We start from the raw sequence: 14,130 nt of genomic DNA, 5'->3' as shown, positions 1-14,130 counted from the left end.
ACGCTATTTATTTGATATGCATTTCATCATTTCTTCAGCAAACAACAGCATTTACATTATTTTTCTGTACAGTACAAGCTTTGAGGAAAACTGCGTGCTATGTTGTGTACATATTTACTTTTGTATTTTGCTTATAAGCTTTGTATGCTTATCCTCACTCCTGTTCCACTGGCCACATCTTATTTACACTTAGGAGGTCAGTGTTGATTTTTGGTTATGTGTGAGCAGCACTTATGTGTAGCATGTAATCATGGTGGTGATTTATTTATTTTTAATCATTTGAAGTCGTATCTGTAATTTAAATTCCACACGAGCAATTAGTTGATTAAAATGCTGAAGAGGGAACCATTTTCTTAATTATCAAGGAGGCATTTCTTGATTAATTAGGTCACCTTGAAATTCACCCTGATGTTGTGTCAGTACAGTATTTGGACTGCTAGATAACAATAAAGACTACTTCTTGAAAGAGAGAACAACGACAACATGCCGAAGAGATGTAAGCTTCAATGCAATTTAGCGCAAGTTGAATTAAATAAAATGCATAAATGACGGATGTTAATGAAATTAGGTGAGGATCTGAACCACAAATGGAGACCAAATGACATGATTGCCTTGGGAGGAGTGCAAATGTGAATCATGATCTTCCTGGATCGTACATAATGCAGTTTAAAACAGCCCACTAAACCCGAAAATGAATGGCATCTGCAGTATCATGACCTCTGTGTAAAGGGCTAACTGTATATCAGGCATCTCAGATCCATTTCTACTACTGCTGTCTGTCTAAAGCCTACAGAGTCTCATATTGATTGTTGCAGGGAGTACTGTATGTGCTTCAGCACAAAGATACTTTAAAAATACACACACACACACACACACACATGTTTGTACTTCTATCTTAGTGAGGACATCCATAGGCGTAATGCATTTCCTAGAGCCTTACCCTAACCTTAACCATCACAACTGATTACCAAAACTTAATCCTGACCCTAACCCTAACCAAACCTCAATTCATACCTGTTCTCTAAAAACAAGTCTTCACCCTCAAACATGGCTGTTTCAAAGTGAGGACCGGCCAAAATGTCCTCACTTTGTAAAAATGTCCTCACTTTGACAGTTAAATGCAGAAAATGGTCCTCACAATGTAGCAAGTACAAGAACACACACACACACACACACACACACACACACACACACACACACACAAATCACACACACACACACACACACACACACACACAAATCACACAAAAAATATCAAAAGTCCGAGAGAAGGTCCTGTTATTTCCGAGATATCTCTCTCACAGATGAAAAATAGAAGAGTTTGTATTAATCTGAAACAAAATAAGCATAAAACACTCAGTGAGGGATTGAGTGATTTGTGCTTTAATGCAGCCCACAGAGTATTTACAGTGGTGTTCTGCTAGGATTAGTTGTGTGAGAGGATTAGTGAAGCTGCATTACTGCTGTTTTATTTAACTCACAACAGCAAAACCCTAAAAATAAAAGCCTCTTAAACACATTTAGGCTACATGAGAGGCCAGCCCGGACGGTTAGACAAACATGGTGTTTGTATCCTCTTCACAGACCTTTGCCAGAGAGGGATGTGTAAAAACATGCATGCTTTCTCACGTACTCAACTTTCTGTACTTAATCTATAATCTCGTAATGGGCTGAAAGTGGCCCCGTGCAGCATATGCTGTGCATGGAAACACTGTGTCATATTAGTTAAGACGATGATGTTGGTGAGAGTGCAGCATACGCAAATACTGACAGGATCAACAGAGTGGGAAACTCACCGAGAGAGGAGAGGATTAATGCAAAAAGACTGGGAGAGAGAGTGAGATCATGAAGGAGAGAGAATGAGAAAGAGAGATTTGCAGAGGCAGCACATCACCCTCTCTCTCTCTCTCTCTCCCTCTCTTTCTTTCTCTTTCTCTCTCTCTTAGTCTTTCTCTGCCACACTCTCTTTCCTTGCATCAGCATTGATCACAGTACATCAGTAAAGAGCACCCCATCCATCAGACCACGGCTCTGCTGTTAAGAATACTGAAGCTGCTCTCCACAGTGCACACACACATGCACAAAAGCACAATCATATGTATACAGTTTACTACATAAACATTATCATTACAGAAGCCCAAACAGACGCGCCGCTATTCCTGTAGTATTTAGTGCAGTTTAAACTACACATAGTAATCGTGATGTGAAAGGATTTTTCCTCACTCACAGTCAGCTGAAGGCAACTTTACACTGATCTGAGTGTCTCTCTAGTCCACATTTTGTCTCTACCATTGTTCTCATTTGGCTTGATTATTTCAGCACATGTTCAAACCTTAGTCCAGGATTAACCTTTTCCATTTTACAATTTCTTGTGCTCCAGTGGTTTTCGTCTACCAGTTGTGGTGAACAATCTTTAAAAGAATCTAATTGATCCCGATGAAGATCCGCTTCTAATGGATTGCTTTGGAAAAGGAAAGCATACTTCTATCCTTATATTTTTATCCCAACATATATGAAGCTCTTATACAGGATAAGTATGTTACATTCATTATTCACATAGCTTGAAGCGTGCCAGCTCTACTGGGAAAACTGAAAAGAGGCTATTCTACTTTAGATCCCGAGAACAGAAGACAAGCAACACTTGGGAACCATCTATACTGCAGCTAAAGAGGCTATAGGTAAAGAAGAGTGTTTCTGGGTTATGATACACAATAAAACATCATTAATCAATGCAGATCATACAGTGTGAGGCATTAACCCCACTTTGAAGTTTCTGCCTTGTATTGCTGTTCAACATCAAAATCATGGTCATTTTAATTCCGCTTTCCTTCTTCTTTTCTTGTTACGAGGATTGTGAGTGAACAATTGTTTTCAAGTCTAGCAACAAATTCCATATCCAGTTGAAGTCTGGGCTCTGCTTCGAATACTCAACATTCACCGTGCTGTCTTTAAACCGTTAGCTTTGACGGAATGCTTCGTGTCACATTCTTGCTAGAAAACAAATCATGTTCCAAATGTCGGCTCTGTTGTAGACTGCATCAAGTTGTCCTTGAGTATTTCCCTATACTTTGGGCCATTCATTTTTTCCCATACCTTCACAAGCCTTCAAGAGCCTGCATCCGAAAATCTTTCCCATGATGCTGCCACCACCACGCTTCATAGTGAGGATAGCATGTTTGTGATAATTTTGGTCTCATCTGACCAAAAAACCTTCTTCCATTCTACTGCAGAGTCTCTCACATGACTCTGATGAACCCTAATCAAGAATTAAATAGAGCTTCATTCAATAGTGGCTTTATTTTTCAATTTCAGTTGCTGAAGCTCGTAACTCTTTCAGAGGAATCATGGGTGTCTTGGTGGTTTTCTTTGCTTGTCTCCTTCTCACATAGTCACTCAGTTCTTCAGGATGGCCTGCTCTAGACAGAGGGAGAAGGTGCCATTCTTTCCATTTCTTAATGGTGTCTTATACTGTACTGTAAGTGATACTCATAGCACTGCTTCACCAGTGACTGGACCTTCCACATGTAGGTGTCTTTTTACTACAATCACTTGAAACACATTTATTGCACTCAGAAGATTTCAGTTCCACTAATGAATTGACTTCTAGCACCGATTTGCTGCACCTGCACTCAATTTTGTGCAACAGTAGCATAACAATAATTACGCAATCACTTAATTTACACTTTATATTTTTTAATCTTTGACATTACTTTGTAGAAATCTATTTTCACTTTGACAAGAAGGAGTCTTAAATTCTTGTCAAAAAAGCTGAATGAAATTGGCAATGATTCAATACTGAAATGCAATAAAAGGGGGGAACATCTAAAGGGGGTGAATATGTTTTATTGACACTGTACAAGGCTGAGAAAACAAAAGCTTTGGATGGATCCTGAGAGTCTCACATATCTAATTAGCTCAAAAGGTAACAAGGAGCGATTTGTTTCTTTTCCAAACACCTGGTCATTTGCAGAACCTCCTGAGACTATGATCAGTGTACACGGGGAATGAAGCAGGAGGGAAATGGGGGCAAATGGACCCCAAGGAGGCCGAGCAAAATGCTTTGATGTGCTTAGAGAGTGGCTGTTTACAAATTATACAATCACACTGAGGGAGCTCTGTTTTTCAATGGTAATTTGTGATTCTCTGAATAACCACTCACAGAGAAACATACAGTCTATTTTATTACATTCTCTTTCTGTTTGTTCACACAACATAAAGACAATAGGAATTAAAAGCTTTACTGTTACCTGCAGTGTGAATGTGAGTATTATGTGTCGTACGTGTTAGCCTACTGTTAGACTGCTAAAGCTCCAGTCCAGCACGTGGATTAGATACATGCTTTAAACAATAAATTAATTCAAAGTAAGACGACATACTGGCAACAGCAGGCAAGATCAGATGTGTAGTGTGTGTATATCTGTACCAAACTTAGTTTTCTTTTGTGACCTCTTGAGTATAAGTGTCCTGTTTTCTGCTCATGTTGACCGTGAAGATTGAATGTGAGAGCACAAAGGAGACATTTTAAATAATGTAGGGATTGGGATATGATTAAACATGCTTTTCCACTATAGAAGGTTACTGGTTTTCATTTTTTTTAAAAAGCATCTGGATATGATCATAAGGCAGGGATAATTAGATAATATCTATATGCTCTTGATGGGCTGCAGGCTGGCTCGGTGGTTCGGAGCCTCACAGCTGGATGATCCCCATTTTGCGTCCCGGTCTGGGCCTGGGATCTTTCTGTGTGGAGTTTGCATGTTCTCCCTGTGCATGTTGAGTTTTCACTGGGTTCTCCAGCTTCCTCCTACCGTCCAAAAACATGCTGAGGTTAACTGATGAGTCTAAATTGTTCATAAGTGTGAATGTGAGTGTGAATGGTTGTCTCTTTGTGTAGCCTTGGCGACCTGTCCAGGGTGTAACCTGCCTTCACCCTAAGTCAGCTGGGATGGAGTCCAGACCCCTGTGACACGGATTTAGCGGCGTATCGATAATGGATGCATGGATATGCTCTTAATGTGATACTAGTTCCTTTAATATGAGGCTGTACAGGTTGCAAATATGAAGCAAAAGGTCTTTTTAATATTTCGGTATACTGGAAATGTCAGAGAAAGGCATGAGGAAAAACTGACAGAAGTGGTTAAAAGGCAAGACAACTTAGCATCACGTATTCAACACAACACTGCATCTAACTGTGGTAAGTTTCAATAGTTAGGCTTACTTTGTTGTTTAAAAGATTTTAGTATAATTCTTTTGTTGTCGTTAAAACCAGCTATAATTTACTTTTCACACCTCATGCACTTCCATTCCTTGGTAGATGAGAATACAGTAAACAATTCCGCAGCACAGTAATCTAAAGTTTCCTGTTTGTGGGGTGTGATGAACCAGGAACCTTCAAGCACCAAAGTTAGTTCGTTCTGGTCATCCTTGACTCTAATAAAAGGAAATGGTATGTATTGTTTATACATATTTCAGCCGAATCCCTCTTCTCTTGCCAGGAGCTCAGTTGAAAGGGCGATTCCCATCTTAATGTGACTTTCATGTAAAATAAAGCCAAAAGAATTGCAGACACGGAATTGGAAATTCAAATGCATGTGTCTGTAAGACTGTGTTCCTATGAATACCAAAGGCGAGTATTGTGCAAACACATAAGAACAAAAGCGCTGCGCCACCCACCAGGCAAATACCTCTGGAGGACAAATTGGAAATTGAATCATAAACTATAAAGAGCCAAGGTTGAGTTCAGCTGCGGAAGAAAAGAGAGACGAGATGGAGGAGGAGAGGAGAAAAGAAAGAATGGCTGCATTAAATAAAAGTTCGCTCTTTCTCCCCTGGCCCTGCAGAAATTCACGCTGTGCTACCTGATTGAAATTTCCTGGTTTAATAGCTGTGAAATAAAGTAAAAGTTGGGAAGAGGAGGAAGGAGAGAATATGAAACAGAGGGCAAAAGACAGGAAAGGAGTGCAGGAGGAACAACACATGAGAGAGAAGACTTGGAAATGCAAAGACCGACACATATGGACTTTATGGGAAGTGAATTACTTTATGACTTCTAAAAACTGCAGTCAAGGACACTCATTACTTTTTTAATAGTATCATCATCTCATTTTGTTGCTCAACTGTTGATCCTGCTGTTGTTCTGTATGTGTATGGAACATGTTACAGTAGATGAAATCTAGATTTCCTGAGTAAATAAGACTTGATTAACTATCCTTGTTCCACATGACTCAGCCAAACTTACACAGTCAATTCATGCTGCTTTCACTGAATTCATACAGATGTACCAGCCTAGGTCCATGCAGGGTTGGCTAGTGAGCTAACAGGTAACGATTTGAACTAATGAATGCAATGAGAGGGCCCCAATGAGATAATCGCGCTGTGCAGCCAGAGGAAACTCTCCATTTACACCAATTAGTGCGAACACATAATCAGACAGTGGCCACAGCACCCAGAAACATGCTGTAAATGATCTCATTGGAGTTTCACTGTAAGTGTGGCTCCACAGCACAAATGTTTTTCTCAGGGTTGTTTACAGGCTTTTTTGTTTTTTGCACACTTGAAGAAAATCTGATAAAGACTGATAAAGATTTGCAGTACAAAAGAAAACCTTGGAGTCTCAATGTAGCAAAATTTCGACTAAACAAATCTTTGTTTTCAGTATTTGTCCTTCAGTGTTCATAGGCTATTACTCATGATATGTAGCAAATCAGGACATTGCTTAAGACCACGTTGTGACTAAAGAGAGAGAGAAGTAGCTGCATCAGATATAAAGTGGCACGTTTTATGCAGAATTAGTTTTTAAAAAAATAACAACAATCGGAAAAATGTTGAATTCTGGATCCAATACTTGCACATGCCGATGTCACTCAAGCTGTATTCTTATGTTGAATTCCAGTAACTGCATTTTTGCCATTTTGAATCTAGTGCCAACATCATTATCATCAACTTTAATTTGTCCAGACATGCCAAATATCTGCAACAACAATGACATTCCTATCGATTAAACTGTAATTTGTGTTTAGTGTAGCAAATGTCAAATTAAGGCAATGTACAATATTACACCTGTTAAACACTTACTGCTATTCATCATTATTTATTGAGGAAAATATATCAACATATGAATGCAATTAATACATTTTTCACATTTGCATTACATCATATCACATTTTAGTCTAAAAGCGTTGAAGACTTTGATTAAAAAAAAAAAAAAAAGCATCTCATTGACACATCTCCCATGTAGAGTCCCTGCCTTAATATATTAGTGCGAATGCGTCACCGTGCATACAGCCTGTTGCGGTCATGCCTGCTCTTTCTTTCTGTTTTTCCTACTTTTGGCTTCTTATTTAACTTTATTGTTTGACTATTTATTGCTCGCAACTTTTTAAAGCTATTCCCTCTCCAATATGTAGGTGGAGAGAGGTTTGAACTTTTTTTCACTGTGGTTTTAAGCGATTTCCCCTTGAGGATCAATAAAATATTTCTGATTCTTAACAAACAGCAAATACATAATACATATATTTGACGTTAGACATATGCACAGCATCTGGCTAGTGCTTAGTAACCCAATCACACCCTCACAGTCCACTTTTTATCTGTTGCCCTGGTTCTTCAGGCTCAGCCATGAATCATGCTGCCTCCTAGCAGAGTGCATCTTGCTTTCTGGCATCACCCTTCTACTTTTATAGATATTCATTTTCTGCACTTGGTAAGAAATAGCAGCTATGAACACACTTCCCTGTGGTAGAAAAAACATTTTGTTTGCATTGTGATCTTCCCGCTCAGTATTTCAGAAAACAGAAAGTCTGGTCGACGAGCATTAAAACTATATGTCTTGTATGCCTTGAATATTTGATGGAATCATGTCTGAGTAGGACTAAGCACAGATTATTATAATGTGATAGACTAGAAAAGGCCAGAGTGCCTGTAGCCGGTTATCCAATTCACTCCGGAACATTAATAACATCATGGTTAAAACAACACATGCATTACCAAGGACACACCGATTGGTGAAGGTGAGCATATGCAAATTCAGTTACTTGGAATTTGTCAACAACACCAAGTGAAGTAGAGCGAGGGAGGGAAAAAAAGTGAGCCACAGGCTGCATAACACCCATAATGATAAACAAATAGACAGATCATAATTAGTACGTATCTCAGTTGCAGTAATTACATAGGACAAAGAGCTTCAACCTTCTTCAGTGGAAACTAGTATGGAAAAAAATATTTAACAGTGATTTATAAATGATAAGATGTTTTTATATATTCATAAATAAATTACAAAATAAATGAGCAAAAATACAGATTAATGTCAGCAGCTGCTCTGCGAGATACTACAATGAATAATGAGACCATCCGCCACCATAAGCGATGATTCTCTGCTGTCAGTCTCAGGTAATGGCACTACGATGATAACAAAATACAGTTGCAGCATGTGCAGTTCTAATAATGTTTCTCCGTGAAATCCACTTTGACTTTGTTCGCTTATGGGTTGTAGTTTCCAGCAGAGCAATATTACGGGTCAAAGGTGTGTGTTTTGATACCAGCTGGTGAAACCTTTGCTAACATTCAAGAAAGAAAATCTATTTTTCTCTTGTTGCTTGATCGAACATGCAGTTGAGGGAGGTGTGGATGGAGGGGAACAGTCATGCACAGATGTATAGTAGGTGGCATCTCAAAAGACAGAACGTGGTTCACAGAAGACTCCATGCTGTCAAAGTCACATCCACTTCTGAGTGATCAAACCGAGTTTCTGCGTGATGCAATCAAATCCCTCTTTAAACTGTACCCACATTATTAAGAAATGTCACATTTCTAATGCTGCTATTTTACTGGAAGTCAAGATGAAAATCTTACCTCCCATTGTGCTTTTCATAGTGTAGTGTTTTGTGACCCTCGGTGAAGGAAATTTCTGGTCTACTTGTTAATATGGACGGAATATTATGTGTATATAGGCAGTTAGGATCTTTATACTGTCGAAAGGCAACACAGATTCAATTTCAGTAAAGTTCAGCTTTTCGTTTACTGTTATAAAAAGGCAGGAATCAATGATATTCCTTGTGTGGTCACTGCCTAACAAAGAGCTTCAGAGTGTGAAGAGTTCATTATTCATATCTGCGATGAAACAGTGTGCAACATCAACACTCACAGAAATGAACTTGTGTTTCATTTAAATGTCAAAGAGCCATGAACTGGCAAAAAAAAAACTGAACCGCCGGGAGGCAGAACATTTTAAATGCAGTAAAAGAAGAAGAAACATTTCATCCTCAGCAGCACAAAAAAGAACACAACACAATAAAAGTACCAAAAGTATTGGGGGGGGCAGAATGACAATAAATTGCCATCTTCGTTTTTTGGCCCAGTGCCAGTAGTTAATTTGGCCTCTGTGCATTTCTTTCGCATGCATGAACATCCGCACATTCTCGGTTTCTTGACCAGTGCATCAAAAGTGGAAAGAGGCCTGGGATTTTTGTCAGCATGAAAAATTTCACGTTTGTAATTTTCAGCTTGAATTTTTCACAAGCCATATGGAGCCATGTTGTTGACCAAGCATGGAGTGCCGCTTTACTGTGGAGCAGCCACTAAGAAGGGCAGACAGTCTGTCTCTGCACATCACATTTAAGAGCTCCTTTGATCGTGCATGCATGTACACGTGCGTGCATGTGTTTGTGTGTGTCTTTGTGTGTGCATTTACTGCAGGCTTGTGTGTGTGCCTGACTGGATGCACATGTCCCTCTGAGCTTGTGTGAGAGCGGTTCAGCACATGCATTTTAGCCCTATGCATCTTTGTCCTTACATCTCTGTTTCCCCTTCTTGGCAGTCACAATGCCTTTCACAGTAACTTAAGTTCTTGGTAACCTCTAATCAGTGGCGATGTATGGAGATTGCAGCCTATAGACTGAGAATCAATGACTCGACAGTGTGTGGTGAAGTGATCAGCATAATCGCTGTTCCGCTTTACTTTAAAATCCAAGCCAAGCTGTTTCTCCAAGAGTATTGGCAAAGCCACTGAGACATTTAACCAAGGCCTGACTTTGGCCACAAATAAGATGTCGTCATTGCAGGAGATCTGGGGTCTGTGGTCAAGATATAAAGGCTGTAATTTTCATGCATTCCTGTAGTGATGTGTACAATAAAGCATGCGAATAGGAGAAAAAAGACAGGAGGATGGATGGCATAACAGATGGAGAGACATCAATGGAGGCATCTTTTTCCATTCTGTCCTGAGAGAAAAAAAATCTGAAGATTAAAAGATGAAAAGAGGCTGTGAAGGCTAACACACACACATACATTAACATACAAATATGCTGAGGCTTCTTTAGCCACATTTCTCCTGAGGTTGCTGCTACTGTCTTGTCAGCAAATGCCTCATGAACTGGTGGCAAGTACACGCTCATATACATACTCGCATATGAATGCCTTACACCAGGTGAAATAAAATCTCTTTTTGGCCAACTTGGTGACAGTTCTTCTGTTGCATTTGTTGTGATCGTATGGCTGGCTAGTAAAGTAGAATCTATGGCCTGTCAACTACCAGCGCCTCACTTCTTGTAATAAGAGATGACACCTGATCAACACAAGAGCGGAGCTAAGAGCTTGGAGTCTTTTTTTTTTTTTAATCCAGTCAGGCCCCGCCAAAGACTCGATTCACTACAAGATGGCCAGAGCCGAGCTAGTCACCTGGAGTCCCATTAACCGTGGTGGCTGCACATATAGTATTATATTTAACAGGACTGTTAAGACACTACTTGTTGACTATATAGAGAGCTGTCATTATTTATATTATATTTAATTCAATTCAATTCAGAAAACTTTATTTGTCTCCTGGTGCCAATTCAAAGGCATGTGAAGCAGTTTTACACAGAATGATTGCAACAGCTGTGCATTGTATTAGCAGCCATGTGGTGGTTAAAATAGTGTAAAATGAAATGAAAGACAGGATATGCAGACATAAGAAAAGAGTAAATGATCGTACTGACAATGTACATCTATTTCACATGAATGAACACGTGTACACACTGTTTTTGTTAAAAAAAAAATTCAGTTGTATGAATAAAAAGAAGAGAGGAGGACGCGATACCAACCACAGTCATGCACTGAGCTACCATCAGTACCTTTGTAAAATCTGTCATTCCCCACATTAAAATCAACATTTCTTTACATGTCACCTTACTGTATGCATGCATATATGTGTGTGTGTGTGTGTGTGTGTGTGTGTGTGTGTGTGTGTGTGTGTGTGTGTGTGTGTGTGTGTGTGTGTGTGTGTGTGTGTGTGTGTGTGTGTGTGTGTGTGTGTGTGTGTGTGTGTGTGTGTGTGTTGTATGAGTGAGAGCGTCAACCTTGAAGTGACCTAAGGGATTGTATTCAGTAATTATCTGATTACTCGTCTGTTTTTGCCCACTCAGACAACCTGCAACTGGATAACGCTGTAACTCCCTGATTACAACTCACCCCACAATCAATCACCCATTAACGGGAGCACGCAGACGACACACATGCCCACGCAAAAACAACACCACCATTAACACCACTGTATCTGAGAACAGTAGGATGAAAATAACCGCTGGTAAATTTTTAGCCACACAAAGGCCAACGCTGCTCATCTTTTGCCTATCTTGTGACTTTGCTGTTCGTCTCTCTCAGCTGCCGTTTTCACCATTTTTACTGCTTTATGCAGACCTCAGCACATAATTGAAAGCCTGGTGAGGCACCATAGTAAGAGAATGTCTCCGTCCTCTGAGCATGTCTTTTCACCACTCCTTCCATTTCTGACAACGTTTGCCCTTGCCCTGTCAAGAATCTCTCTGTGAGAGGAAGCGATAATGCCTGGTAGCCAAAGAGAAGGGGAGTCAATCTTGTACACAAACAGACACAAAACACGCACACAAAAGCCATGGTTGTCCTGTTAGTACTCATTCCAGCAAGGCCATTCATTTAGAGTACACATGAATAAACTCACACAAAGAACCTTGATGTCTCCTAGAAGTGATAACATTATGAGAATGTTTCAATTTCTACACAGAACGGCGAAGGACGAGTACACATCTGTCTGAGATGCAGGTGCTGGATTATTGTTGTTGTTGTTTTTAAATTAATGAAAATGAATCAGTTTCCGTTTCAGCCATCTACTAATAGAAATCTATTAAATGCAGATGTTGACACACAATACGCTACATGCAGTATAAATATCTTTATCACCACGGAGGTTACATACACAGCAAAAACCAAGACAAACAAAGGTGAAGGGCAACTGGTGCACACCACTTATCACGACGTGAAAGCCAAAGGCAAAACTTAACATTTTCAAGCCATCACTGCCTATCATATGCAGTCAAAGCAAAAACAAAATCCACTATCATCACTTCTTGGTTTTATCCTCAGGTGATTTTGTCATTGTCAATTACTTATTTTGGTCAGATAAGTTTTTTCACACATTAATCCCCTCCCTGCTGTGAACATTTTGCTGCACAAAGGCAAGGAGAGGAATCTTAAAATGGATTTTGCTGGCTATGTGCTTATGTCTTTAAGACAGGCAAGAACCTTTCAAACTGCAAAAATTACCATTTTGCCAGATCTGCATGTTTGGTGCAACACTTGGAGGACAGCATGTCTTGGTGCACTGTGGATGAATTATTAGAAATACCTTAGTGGATACTTGGTCCCACAACAAATGAAATTCAAATCAATTCTTCATCAACTGGCCACTCTCTTTCTCATAATTTCTATTCATTATTTTTCAGTACCAAGCAGCAACCTCCAGGACTGAAAAACTGCAGTTCCTCGAATGGCCACTTGAACCATCCTTCGAAAGTGAGTCAGTCTCTTCGACCCCCATGGTAAAATGGCCAACGTTACCCTAGAAATATGCATGTCTAAAACTCGGTACAAAAGAAAAAGAAAGTTTTAAAACTACTTTTTTGCTATCCATGGAAACAGTATGCTATGCTCCTGGTTAAATTGTATTACCCCCATGACTGGACTAAATGCAGACCATTTGTGAAGTGAATGCTGCAACACTTTGCTCCAGAGCAACAGTTCATAATGTGTATGCACAGTGCGGCCCTTTTACACTGAAATGGTTCAAAAAGTGCCTTTTTTTCTAAATCAAACTACAGGTATACAAAAAATTACAGCTTCGTATCAAACAGGGCTTCCACTTTGGAGACTGGATCACCCCATCTGCCTTTATTCGCCAGTAGCTACCAGCTTATGGTTGCCTCGTAACTTCATGTAGTCTGTAGATGCCAACTTCCCCATGTTGCACAACCTCATTGATAAACTTCACATCACTGTGCTGGTTCCAGAAACTAAAGACTATCCAAAAAGCCACCATCTTGTTTTGCCACAACACAGTGCCAGACTGCCAGATAATGTTGTGTTTTTCTACATATGGACGAATATGTGCAATTTGGATCAAATCTGTGCAATAATAATACTTCTTTATTAGTAGTTCTACTCTTGGAAGAATATGTGCTATACTACTGATAAGCTGTTATTTTCCACATCCAAATGAATTTGCGCAATCTGAATACTCAGATATGGAAGAACAAGCAGTGGTTTATTTTTATTTGTTTTACTAATTTTTTTGTAGCTCTGCAAATGTCCCCAGTCTGGGATGAATGAAGTCTTATCTTGTCTTCCTCTGATCATACTGTGTCCTCATCTCATCTCATCTCATCTCATCTCATCTCATCTCATCTCATCTCATCTCATCTCATCTCATCTCATCTCATCTCATCTCATCTCATCTCATCTCATCTCATCTCATCTCATCTCATCTCATCTCATCTCATCTCATCTTCACTGCAGGCGTAGCCACTAAATAGGTATCACATCCGCTCCCTGAATAGTCCGCATGCATTACATGTACAGTGTATCCATGGCATGAGGTTTAAAGTTATGCATAATTAAAGATGCTGCCACTTTGAGTGACGGGTATCTACCATCAAAGGACAGTGCATGGCTCAGGGGATGTCTACATGACCAGCTTGAGCTCTATTCACACTTCATTCCTTTACTCATCTTTGGATTAGATAGATAGATTAAACCTTTACTGAGACTGCCAAAGTCATGCCTAGATTTGTTCAGTTTTGTTAAGTAAGCCAATACAAGAATACAAAAAGAATTTTAAAAAAT

At 39.6% G+C, this 14,130-nt stretch overlaps 1 protein-coding gene across 1 annotated transcript in view; it reads right to left on the bottom strand.

Moving 5' to 3' along the window:
* Positions 1 to 14,130, bottom strand: part of LOC110958146 (chemokine-like protein TAFA-2) — a 91,158-nt gene that overhangs the window by 31,722 nt on the left and 45,306 nt on the right. The gene's annotated exons all lie outside the window — the stretch shown is intronic.

Source organism: Acanthochromis polyacanthus, chromosome 6 (genome assembly GCF_021347895.1).
Source record: "Acanthochromis polyacanthus isolate Apoly-LR-REF ecotype Palm Island chromosome 6, KAUST_Apoly_ChrSc, whole genome shotgun sequence".
NCBI lineage: Eukaryota > Metazoa > Chordata > Actinopteri > Pomacentridae > Acanthochromis > Acanthochromis polyacanthus.
This window is presented reverse-complemented; position numbering and strand designations above follow the sequence as displayed.